This window comes from Culex pipiens, chromosome 1, assembly GCF_016801865.2.
Source record: "Culex pipiens pallens isolate TS chromosome 1, TS_CPP_V2, whole genome shotgun sequence".
In the NCBI taxonomy this organism is placed as follows: domain Eukaryota; kingdom Metazoa; phylum Arthropoda; class Insecta; order Diptera; family Culicidae; genus Culex; species Culex pipiens.
Window position 1 is genome coordinate 55,679,928 of NC_068937.1, and position 13,506 is coordinate 55,693,433.

The 13,506-nt window shown below is 40.8% G+C and overlaps 1 pseudogene; it reads left to right on the plus strand.

The window, feature by feature from the left end:
- The first annotated feature begins 322 nt into the window (after window positions 1–322).
- On the plus strand, window positions 323–1,783 carry LOC120417774 (40S ribosomal protein S6-like; annotated as a pseudogene).
- Window positions 1,784–13,506: the final 11,723 nt, after the last annotated feature.

Below are 13,506 nucleotides of genomic sequence, written 5' to 3' on the forward strand. Positions count from 1 at the left end.
TTGGAAACAACGCCCTTGGGCAACTTCCGGGAACTTTGCCCCGCACCTTACCCTTGACGCAGTATTCCCGAGCAATTCACACCAAGCACTCAACCCACAAATACTTACCCTCGGAAAACCAATTGAAGATCAGACCATTCTTGAACATTTACTCACTACTCGCTGAACTAAAATTATAATTTACTTTCAGATCAACCCGATCACAGCTGCAACGTTGACGACTCCTCTCGAAGCAGGACGAAAATCTCTACGACTAATTCGGCTAACGAATGCTAAATAACACTGGCCCGGGTGACAACCACTCGGCTTCGTGGGCTGGTAAACCGGTGATCACAAGCGCAAGTCGGTCCGCTGTTGCATCGTTGACCAAACCTGCCGGTGCTGGCGTTGAACATGCTGAGGGAGGGTCAGAAGATTCGCGGACTGACGGATACGACCATGCCGCGCCGTCTCGGACCGAAGCCTGCGACCAATATCCGCAAGCTGTACAACTTGGCCAAGTTTGTGGTGAAGTACCCGCTGCCGGAGGAGGACGGCAAGAAGGCTAAGTCCAAAACGCCCAAAATCCAGCGTCTTATCACGCTGGTGGTGCTTCAAGGCAAGAGACATCGTCTGGTCAAGAAGAAGCGTTGCGTCACGACCGAGTACATGAAAGTGCTGGCCCTGCGCCGTCGGAGCGTATCTGCCGCCGGACCCGACTGTCTTCGATGCGTGAATCGCTCAACTCACTGGGATCCGAGAAGGAGACGGACAAGACTGATCGAAGCTGCCAAGAAGCGCGACGAGGCCAAGACCGTCAGGATGTCCGAGGCCGGCAAGAAAGCTGTCGCCGAGGAAAAGAATATCGTGAAAAAGGACGGAGCAGATCGGTTATGGCAGCGCGGCCAAGAAGGAGGAGAAACAGAGGAAGTAAAGAGGTGACCTGGCCTGGCGGTTTATCTAATTTGATCGTAATGGTGACACAAAAATTTAGAGTTAAGAAATCCTACCACACTCTGCAGAATAGACTTAAATCAATAGTTAACATAACAATTTGATATTAATAAAACAAAATACTGCTTGCTTTTTAATCTCATATTCTTAGGAGGAATATGAATCAAAACATTTTTTTTATTGCTTGAACACCAAATAAAACTTAAATGAGCGTGATTTCAATATTCAATGCTTAGATTTGTTTTATTTATCGTGTTGAAGCAATAAAAATAAAATGTTTTAATTAATATTTTACGTACATATTTGGTTTGCGTCCTGGGGGGGAAAAAAGCCACCTAGTGGTGAAAAGAAGTACTAGCCTAGCCGCAGCAATGTACAGTGGCGCCGCCAGTGGTGAATAGTGCAAACAGCCAAAAGCTGCGGGCGGCGACACGCACACAATCAAACCAACTGTCAAGTTAAGAGAAAAACAAGTTGAACATCGGATGGTCAACGCGCTTTGAGCATCGAATTCTCATGATCGTTTATGATCATTCGATGTTCAAGATTCTGGTACCAATGCTCATAAAATTCGCATTGGCGGTTTTGCGTGTACTAAATATAATAAGTAAATACTCTGTTCTACTCAAACTCTAATTAATTTCGTTCTTTTACTTCGTTTAATTTTAAAAACATCCTGCAATTAAAAATTTGTTCGAGGGTGCACAAAACCACCATCGCCACCGTTGATTAAAATCGCTCAACTCCATTGTTTCGGATTTCATAATTAAAAGTGCGGCACGCAGGTGACGAACGAAAAATTGCTTCATTTCTCAACAATTGAACCAATTCCGCAGACGTCCGCAACCCAGAAGTCACCCAACCCCGTTTATGCAACATTAATGATTTCCATCTGCTCTGAAACCAAAAGCAGCGCAGCATCAGGAAGTGTCGTCCATAATTACGTGTTTATGAGACAATTTACGGGAAATTGCGTGCTTTTTTCTGTTGCTGCGGTAGATGTGTCCCTTCCCTCGAGTTGCCCCCCCTCCCCAAATGGACAGCATCAGCGCACGCACCGGACGGATGTTAATAATTAAAGACGAAGACGAGCTAAATGAAGATCAATGACAGCACCTCGAAGCAAGAGGAAGAAGCTAGTGACAATCGCAGAAGATACGTGACGAAATGGCCAAGTCGAGGGGAATGTCACCGCCACCGTAAATTGACAGGACATAAGGAGGACGAAATCAATCACGTTCGCGTGGGAGTTCCCTTCTGTGGCTGTCTCCTTGTTGTTCGTTAACCCTCAACCCATTTTTTTGTATTTTTGTATTTTTGTATTTTTGTATTTTTGTATTTTTGTATTTTTGTATTTTTGTATTTTTGTATTTTTGTATTTTTGTATTTTTGTATTTTTGTATTTTTGTATTTTTGTATTTTTGTATTTTTGTATTTTTGTATTTTTGTATTTTTGTATTTTTGTATTTTTGTATTTTTGTATTTTTGTATTTTTGTATTTTTGTATTTTTGTATTTTTGTATTTTTGTATTTTTGTATTTTTGTATTTTTGTATTTTTGTATTTTTGTATTTTTGTATTTTTGTATTTTTTGTATTTTTGTATTTTTGTATTTTTGTATTTTTGTATTTTTGTATTTTTGTATTTTTGTATTTTTGTATTTTTGTATTTTTGTATTTTTGTATTTTTGTATTTTTGTATTTTTGTATTTTTGTATTTTTGTATTTTTGTATTTTTGTATTTTTGTATTTTTGTATTTTTGTATTTTTGTATTTTTGTATTTTTGTATTTTTGTATTTTTGTATTTTTGTATTTTTGTATTTTTGTATTTTTGTATTTTTGTATTTTTGTATTTTTGTATTTTTGTATTTTTGTATTTTTGTATTTTTGTATTTTTGTATTTTTGTATTTTTGTATTTTTGTATTTTTGTATTCCTATTCTGCATTTTAACATTTGTTTGATTAACGAGGGTTATTCCGGGAATTTGGTCATGAGACAAAAGAAAACTAGGTGAAAATGATGATGATAATGCCACCACACACGGCACCGTTAGCCGGAGTGGGTTGAGGTTGTGATATGGGAGAGAAATGAAATTTGTGACCCTCCCTTAAGTCAAGCTTCTTGCGCGACCTCTTCGAGCACTCATCACGGCGAGGGGTAAAACAACGAAATTTCGTGTGACATGTGGAAACCATTAAGTGCTGAACGTGATTTGGTTCGCTGAAAGGTCACCGAAAGAAAACTCGGCACTCGCTGGAATCTCCACCTAATGGGGGTGATGGAACGTTATTGGATTTCTGCTAATGGCGGATGACACCACCTTAATCAGATGTTGTCATTGGTTAAGGGTTTCCTGTAAGGAAAGAAAAGTTATCAATACTATCATTTGTCATTAGAATGTTTTGCTGAAAATCAATGTAATAGATGATATGTTTTCAATAGAATATTTTTATTCAAAAAATTGACACAATGCCAAAAGAATTGAAAAAAAAGCAAAAATTAAATTTATACAAAAATAATCTTCGTGAGAAAATTTTTCAATTACATTTCGTCGCCATCGTGCTAACTTGTCGTACGTGCATTTTGGGCCAAATTGAGTTAAGAACGCCATTTTGTGCAGCTCACAATGCCTCACCTTTTGACCTTCACAGATCCCCAAAATTCGATTTCAATCCTGAGATATTCAACAAAAACCGAAAAAACTCCGTGCATTTTTGTCACTTTACATATGAAAGTAGTTTCAATCTTGTCGTGCTATCTTGTCACTCCATGAAAATTGATGTAAGTGCGACAAAAGGCCAAAGGGATTTCAGGCCAGGAAAGTCAGGATGCGTTTGTCGCACGTACAAGCTAGACTACCGTAAACATTTGTAATTATAACTCGGGACTCCAGCAACCAACTTCATCCAAACTTTGGGACAATGCACAGAATGGTGAGCCAAACAAAACGTGATTGTTATTGTTTACATTGCGTGCTCTCGTTTTTGAATATTCAAGGTCAAACATTAAAACGCGTTTTTCTCGGAACGTCAAAATGGCGGGTGCGACAAGATAGCACGACGACGTCGATTTGAGCTACAGTACGGATTCGCTAATTCAAATGAGCGAATAGAAATTTGCTTGTTGGAACAACTGACAGCTGTCAAAAGCTTGGATCCACGGGTTCGGAAGTTGTCGAACAATTGTGTTGAAACGTCAAGATCAGACAACTGAAAATCGAAGTAACGAATCCAGTTTGACTTTTTTAAATATTTTTTTGTAAGAAATATTTTTCTTATTTGAAATGCTTTTTACCTACAATATTTCTTCTTTTCTCATTCCCTTCACACTAAATCATCCCAGAATGCTTTTAGTTACGCTTACTTGCCAGATTTACCTTCCTTCAAAGTGCTCGCGCTGCGTCTAAATATTGCCCGAAATAAATCACAACCAGTCATCAGGAACTAAGCCACCGAAACAACATAGATAACAATCAACCCAAAGCCAAGCCCGCGGTTTTCATTTCTAATAATATTTGCCTTCCCCCAGTAAATGATTTATGCTCGTTAAGTTTAACTCTTCCCTCGCGGCTCCTCACGGGTGCTGCTGCTGCTGCTGATGCTGCAATACGGTCCAACCCTCGAAAGACGTACACCATCTTGGCTTTTCGGCCCCAAAACGAGACTATAATTTGATTTATTCGCCAAACGAATTTGAATTTCTGGCCAACCTCCTTCCACTTTGTAAAACGCGCCAAAACCTCACCCGGCAAGGTGAGTCCCGGAGATTTTTGAGGTTATGCGCCGTACTAGACCAAAATACCACGACCGTCTCTAAATAGTTCAGCACGTGCTTGCGATTCCATTCCTTAAGGGATCGTTCCCTCCTTGCCACGTGGTTCTCCTTCTTCACAGTAAAGCGTTCACCTGAGGATTAATTTCCATACGCAAAATCTAAATAAATTGTATGTCCAAGCTGGGAACAGCTGCTGCCCCCGCTCATGCCTACGGAACATCATTATCATATTTTAGAAAAATATGAACTAATGTTGCCGCCTGCCCCCTTCCCCTCAACTTGCAGCATCGCACAATATTTATTCAAATTTTTATCTCCCGTACATATGCCCTATTTTTTCTCCTTCAACTTCCGCAGGCCACAGCTTGGTCCAGCCAGTGTTGGCAATCCCACTCGCCCTGTCCCACAGCAAGTGCAACACATTGTGAAACATGAATTTTTATTCATGAATACCGCTCCAACCTTCCCCTTAACGAGTACCGAGAGAGAGACACAGGACATCGCGTAGAAAATGAATCTAATTATTTTATTTCTTTTTTTTTCAAGCTTCGTCGTCCAAAAGGGGCTTATCACTCTTAAATTTTAAGAGGATTGTCTCCGAGGAAGTGTCGCCAGAGAGTTGGTCGCAGCGATTTATGTTGTCTTCTTGCAGGGGGGAAATAAAGTTCTTATTTTTTGTGTAGGACTCAACTGACCTGATCGATATCACGGACCGCTTTGGCTTTGGTTCATTTATTTTTTGTTTCCTTCTTCTGGGAGGTAAACAACAGAAAACAATACTAAAGTGTAGGTAACAGCTCAGGAAGTACTTAGGGACGACATTATCAAGTACGTGGAAACAAAATGTAACAGGAGGGATGCAGCAGCGATAGCAAAAGTGTCTCTAATCTGATTACGAATCTAGTTCGGGTGCCCCACTAGGGGGAGCATAGATTTTTTTTTTATTGAAATGAGAATTTTGAAAAAAATAAGCTGAAAAAAAGATAAAGTATTTAAAGTTTTAAGTATTTATACAAAAATGTAATTTTAAAGCCTCATTTGGTAACTTTGAAACTAAATGTATCACAAAATGCCTTAACCTACATCTTAAACTTATGCTACTTTTAAATATAGGCAAAATTACTCTTAGTATTTTAGGATGAAAGACTCCACAACGCTTATCCCACTGTTTGAGTGGCTTACCTTCATCCGGTTAAAATATTCGTGCCATCGTTCAAACATTCGTAATTTTCTCGGGAAAAGCATTTGCATAATATTTTTTCCTGTTACTTCACTGAAAATATACTTACAACACAACAAATGGCGGAGTATGTCTTTCATTAATTTTTAGAAGAAAAAAACCGTGTTGATAGTTTTCAATTCAACACTCAAATATCCCCATTTGGAATTCTTAAAAAGCACTTTTTACCTCTCAAGCACATAATTTGGCAACTCTTCCTTTCATAGCTTTTTTTCAGGTAACCGTCAACGCATCTCCTTTTCACTAGTTTTAAATTGATTTTCACAAATTCAATAAGCATTCAGAGACATCAATTGGCTGAGTTCGTCGTTCACCTTTGTGCCCTTATTGCTTTCTTATGATTTTTGAAACAAACATAACAATATTTACATTGACGCAACGTAACGGTTAACAATATTCGCCACACACACGAAAACAGCTGACATTAGGGTTTTTGTTAATGTGATTTGATTAAGGTGTAACGTGCCATCATCAAACATGGCGAAAAAACATGGAGGAATTTTATCCCCTGCCACCTTAACGATGACGCCGTCCCGTTCCACTTTATCCGATGAAAATCGTTGGCACTTTACAAAAGATTGGTGCGCTGGAAGTGGGGACGCGAAATCGTGATTATGCAGGTTAATTTTGTTGTGTGCTTTTGTGTCGCTGTTCGTATCGGATGAGTGATTGTGCTAATCGAATAATAGCATCATTGGTGCGCTGGAAGTGGGGACGCGAAGTCGTGATTATGCAGGTTAATTTTTTTGTGTGCTTTTGTGTCGCTGTTCGTATCGGATGAGTGATTGTGCTAATCGAATAATAGCATCATTGGTGCGCTGGAAGTGGGGACGCGAAGTCGTGATTATGCAGGTTAATTTTTTTGTGTGCTTTTGTGTCGCTGTTCGTATCGGATGAGTGATTGTGGTAATCGAATAATAGCATCATTGGTGCGCTGGAAGTGGGGACGCGAAATCGTGATTATGCAGGTTAATTTTTTTTGTGTGCTTTTGTGTCGCTGTTCGTATCGGATGAGTGATTGTGCTAATCGAATAATAGCATCATTGGTGCGCTGGAAGTGGGGACGCGAAATCGTGATTATGCAGGTTAATTTTTTTGTGTGCTTTTGTGTCGCTGTTCGTATCGGATGAGTGATTGTGCTAATCGAATAATAGCATCATTGGTGCGCTGGAAGTGGGGACGCGAAGTCGTGATTATGCAGGTTAATTTTTTTGTGTGCTTTTGTGTCGCTGTTCGTATCGGATGAGTGATTGTGGTAATCGAATAATAGCATCATTGGTGCGCTGGAAGTGGGGACGCGAAGTCGTGATTATGCAGGTTAATTTTTTTGTGTGCTTTTGTGTCGCTGTTCGTATCGGATGAGTGATTGTGCTAATCGAATAATAGCATCATTGGTGCGCTGGAAGTGGGGACGCGAAATCGTGATTATGCAGGTTAATTTTTTTGTGTGCTTTTGTGTCGCTGTTCGTATCGGATGAGTGATTGTGCTAATCGAATAATAGCATCATTGGTGCGCTGGAAGTGGGGACGCGAAGTCGTGATTATGCAGGTTAATTTTTTTGTGTGCTTTTGTGTCGCTGTTCGTATCGGATGAGTGATTGTGGTAATCGAATAATAGCATCATTGGTGCGCTGGAAGTGGGGACGCGAAATCGTGATTATGCAGGTTAATTTTTTTGTGTGCTTTTGTGTCGCTGTTCGTATCGGATGAGTGATTGTGCTAATCGAATAATAGCATCATTGGTGCGCTGGAAGTGGGGACGCGAAGTCGTGATTATGCAGGTTAATTTTTTTGTGTGCTTTTGTGTCGCTGTTCGTATCGGATGAGTGATTGTGGTAATCGAATAATAGCATCATTGGTGCGCTGGAAGTGGGGACGCGAAGTCGTGATTATGCAGGTTAATTTTTTTGTGTGCTTTTGTGTCGCTGTTCGTATCGGATGAGTGATTGTGCTAATCGAATAATAGCATCATTGGTGCGCTGGAAGTGGGGACGCGAAGTCGTGATTATGCAGGTTAATTTTTTTGTGTGCTTTTGTGTCGCTGTTCGTATCGGATGAGTGATTGTGCTAATCGAATAATAGCATCATTGGTGCGCTGGAAGTGGGGACGCGAAATCGTGATTATGCAGGTTAATTTTTTTGTGTGCTTTTGTGTCGCTGTTCGTATCGGATGAGTGATTGTGCTAATCGAATAATAGCATCATTGGTGCGCTGGAAGTGGGGACGCGAAATCGTGATTATGCAGGTTAATTTTTTTGTGTGCTTTTGTGTCGCTGTTCGTATCGGATGAGTGATTGTGCTAATCGAATAATAGCATCATTGGTGCGCTGGAAGTGGGGACGCGAAGTCGTGATTATGCAGGTTAATTTTTTTGTGTGCTTTTGTGTCGCTGTTCGTATCGGATGAGTGATTGTGCTAATCGAATAATAGCATCATTGGTGCGCTGGAAGTGGGGACGCGAAATCGTGATTATTCAGGTTAATTTTTGGTGTGCTTTTGTGTCGCTGTTCGTATCGGATGAGTGATTGTGCTAATCGAATAATAGCATCATTGGTGCGCTGGAAGTGGGGACGCGAAATCGTGATTATTCAGGTTAATTTTTGGTGTGCTTTTGTGTCGCTGTTCGTATCGGATGAGTGATTGTGCTAATCGAATAATAGCATCATTGGTGCGCTGGAAGTGGGGACGCGAAATCGTGATTATGCAGGTTAATTTTTTTGTGTGCTTTTGTGTCGCTGTTCGTATCGGATGAGTGATTGTGCTAATCGAATAATAGCATCATTGGTGCGCTGGAAGTGGGGACGCGAAGTCGTGATTATGCAGGTTAATTTTTTTGTGTGCTTTTGTGTCGCTGTTCGTATCGGATGAGTGATTGTGGTAATCGAATAATAGCATCATTGGTGCGCTGGAAGTGGGGACGCGAAATCGTGATTATGCAGGTTAATTTTTTTGTGTGCTTTTGTGTCGCTGTTCGTATCGGATGAGTGATTGTGCTAATCGAATAATAGCATCATTGGTGCGCTGGAAGTGGGGACGCGAAATCGTGATTATGCAGGTTAATTTTTTTGTGTGCTTTTGTGTCGCTGTTCGTATCGGATGAGTGATTGTGCTAATCGAATAATAGCATCATTGGTGCGCTGGAAGTGGGGACGCGAAGTCGTGATTATGCAGGTTAATTTTTTTGTGTGCTTTTGTGTCGCTGTTCGTATCGGATGAGTGATTGTGCTAATCGAATAATAGCATCATTGGTGCGCTGGAAGTGGGGACGCGAAATCGTGATTATGCAGGTTAATTTTTTTGTGTGCTTTTGTGTCGCTGTTCGTATCGGATGAGTGATTGTGCTAATCGAATAATAGCATCATTGGTGCGCTGGAAGTGGGGACGCGAAGTCGTGATTATGCAGGTTAATTTTTTTGTGTGCTTTTGTGTCGCTGTTCGTATCGGATGAGTGATTGTGCTAATCGAATAATAGCATCATTGGTGCGCTGGAAGTGGGGACGCGAAGTCGTGATTATGCAGGTTAATTTTTTTGTGTGCTTTTGTGTCGCTGTTCGTATCGGATGAGTGATTGTGCTAATCGAATAATAGCATCATTGGTGCGCTGGAAGTGGGGACGCGAAATCGTGATTATGCAGGTTAATTTTTTTGTGTGCTTTTGTGTCGCTGTTCGTATCGGATGAGTGATTGTGCTAATCGAATAATAGCATCATTGGTGCGCTGGAAGTGGGGACGCGAAATCGTGATTATGCAGGTTAATTTTTTTGTGTGCTTTTGTGTCGCTGTTCGTATCGGATGAGTGATTGTGCTAATCGAATAATAGCATCATTGGTGCGCTGGAAGTGGGGACGCGAAATCGTGATTATGCAGGTTAATTTTTTTGTGTGCTTTTGTGTCGCTGTTCGTATCGGATGAGTGATTGTGCTAATCGAATAATAGCATCATTGGTGCGCTGGAAGTGGGGACGCGAAGTCGTGATTATGCAGGTTAATTTTTTTGTGTGCTTTTGTGTCGCTGTTCGTATCGGATGAGTGATTGTGCTAATCGAATAATAGCATCATTGGTGCGCTGGAAGTGGGGACGCGAAATCGTGATTATTCAGGTTAATTTTTGGTGTGCTTTTGTGTCGCTGTTCGTATCGGATGAGTGATTGTGCTAATCGAATAATAGCATCATTGGTGCGCTGGAAGTGGGGACGCGAAATCGTGATTATTCAGGTTAATTTTTGGTGTGCTTTTGTGTCGCTGTTCGTATCGGATGAGTGATTGTGCTAATCGAATAATAGCATCATTGGTGCGCTGGAAGTGGGGACGCGAAATCGTGATTATTCAGGTTAATTTTTGGTGTGCTTTTGTGTCGCTGTTCGTATCGGATGAGTGATTGTGCTAATCGAATAATAGCATCATTGGTGCGCTGGAAGTGGGGACGCGAAATCGTGATTATGCAGGTTAATTTTTTTGTGTGCTTTTGTGTCGTTGTTCGTATCGGATGAGTGATTGTGCTAATCAAATAATAGCATCATTGGTGCGCTGGAAGTGGGGACGCGAAATCGTGATTATGCAGGTTAATTTTTTTGTGTGCTTTTGTGTCGCTGTTCGTATCGGATGAGTGATTGTGGTAATCGAATAATAGCATCATTGGTGCGCTGGAAGTGGGGACGCGAAGTCGTGATTATGCAGGTTATTTTTTTTTGTGTGCTTTTGTGTCGCTGTTCGTTAGGGGTGAGTGATTGTGGTGATCGAATAATAGCATGACTTACTGAATTATTTGTGTCTTGAGCGTAATTTTCGTTGAGTAATTGGTGTTTTTTGTGATTTTTTTTGTGATTTTTTTTTTTGAGATCTTAATTAATTGTTTTGTGATTTTCAAAGCCCTTCCTATATCATCGTTGATCGGAAGGCACGGCGTCGGGTAAATTGTGTATAATGTTTTGAATAAGGTTTTATTTTTAATGGCGAAAAAACCATTTCTATATAAGGATCGAAATACGCACTGACATTTTGGATTAATTAATAGTGGAGTGAAATAATTGTGTGTGAGTGACTTTGTGTGTTAACCAAAAAGACCTTCCCATAGCATCGTTGCTCGGAAGGCTCGCCGACGGGTCTGTTATGAAAGTCCTCCCCATAGCATCGTAGCTCGGGAGGCATCGAAAAGCCAATACCTTATCCTACTAACCCAAAAAAAAATAATCACGTGATGCTTGAAGGAGATGCTGTGGATTCAACGGTCTCAAGCGGTATCAACAAGTATATAGCGAAAAACTGTGTGCTTGATGAGTCTGCAACTTCAACTATCGGACTAACATTCCTCCCTTTCGTTGAACTGCAGGCTTCTTGGGAGGGCGCCGGTATTGACTAATAAAGTAGGGATCTTCAGAGGTTAAACAGTGAACGGATGGTTGGCTCCCACTGATCATTTTTGATTCATTGTTTAACTTCAGCTGATCTGTCAATAACGGAGTAGCAGCTCATTGGCAGTCAACCATGCTCATGCTCATGCTCATGCTCAAAATCGTTGGCACTTTACAAAACAAACGACAATTCGCCGTAATGTTATCTGGTATTACCAAAACGAATTTAATCAATATTCACAAAACATTCTCGGTAATCTAAATAATATTTGAAAAAGTTAAAAAAATGCTGATTTCGTCATACTCTTGCCCTTTTTTGAAAGATCAACTTTCTCCATACAAAAAATTGTGCCACATAAATCGCCTCAAATCAGCCGTTTAATTCAACTAATCTGAATGATATTATAATCACAAGGCGTGCTGCATCCAGGAGAACCTGCCGATTTCCACAAAAACATAACATTCTTGATAATTATTTGTTAATAAGGGCTGTTTTTTATTGAATTTTAGCAGGTCGGTTGGAGCTGGAGAGCAGCAGACCGATGAACTGGTCGGCCAACTTACGGATGTGGTTCTGTACCGCGCAGAAGATTGCCAGGTGTAATTTACCACGGACGGTTCCAGATCAGCGGAACGTGTTTGCCGGCTCCGATCTCGCAAAAGGATGTGCTGAACGGGTCGCCTGATCTGTCCAACGCCGGTAGGTTGATCGAACGCAACATATAAACAGATTGCTGAAGGCAAAGAATGTTGCTGAATAACCTTAGTAAGGGGCTGGCAACGGTGGTGGTCTTGTTGATTTGGTTATGTGTGGTGGCTAACGATCTCGCGAAGTGTCCTCAACTGGCAAGCACGTTACGTATCCTTATTTGCCGTTCCGGAACCGACCGTGGTACATGACTTCACAACAGAACGTATCACCCATCTAGAGCTGCTGATCATCAGCTTGGAGAATGCCGCAAACAACTACGGCCAGTATCAGCAAGGGGACCATCCATAAACCACGTGGACACTTTGGGGGGGGGGGGGGTGGGGGGTTATGGCAATTGTCCACGATCCATACAAAAAAGTTTTATTTTGTATGGAAAATTGTCCACGAGGGGGGGGGGGGGTTCAGATTCCTTAAAAAAGTGTCCACGTGGTTTATGGATGGTCCCAAGGCAATCTTCGACCTGGTACTAGACCGCATCCGCAAGCAGGGCGGTCGGATAACGGTCTAAAATGTTTCTGACATTCGCTTGGTTTTGACATCGAATCAGGATTCATCCGTGCTTATGAAGTACGGCAATAAGTCCAAGCCAGCGTAGATTTTTTATTTGCATATCTCGAGTTTTTTTTTTTTGAAAAAATCCTATAAACAAAATTTTCACTTATTGCTTTTTGGGTGTTTTTGAATGCCCCTGACTCAAGGCGGTTCTAAAAACACTCAAAAAGCAAAAATTTAAAATTTTGTTTATAGGACCTTTTCAAAAAAAAACTCTGGATATAAAAGGCATTTGTTAATAATTGATTGTTATATTAACTCTTATCAAATGTTTACTCAGTGAACTTCTCGTTCGATAGCCATTTTCATTTGTTAGCAAAGATCTTTTGCTCACACAACTACCAATAAGCGATGTTACAAATACTCGTTCACCGATGACGTCATCAATGATCATCAGTAAACTAACACTACCAAAGCTCACCAATACATTGGCATTAATATTGCCTTCACGTTTCACCTTAACCGCGGTGGATTTTCTTGAAATAATTCGAACTGTCAAAAATCCACCAAAGCATCTACCACATTGATCGCACAAAAATCTGTGGTAGAAAAGTATCCACCGGTAGATGCTTTAGTGGATTTTTGACAGTTCGAATTATTTCAAGAAAATCCACCGCGGTTAACCAAATCAAATTAACAAAAGCCCTATAGAGTTATCTAAGGCCGATCTCACGCACACTAGCACACCGTTTGTTTTGCCGGCTGGTACAAAATTTAACCTCAATCTTTTTCGTGTACGTACACGCAATACATGCGCACGTAGATAACTCTATAGAGTTATCTACGTGCGCATGTATTGCGTGTTTGTACACGAAGGGTTTTTAGGTTAAAATTTGTACCCGCCAGCAAAAACAAATGGTAAGCTAGTGTGCGTGAGATCGGGCTTAGATAGCTCTATTGTCTTTTGCAAGCAGTAACAAACTTTTCGGCACCCTCAGCAAACGT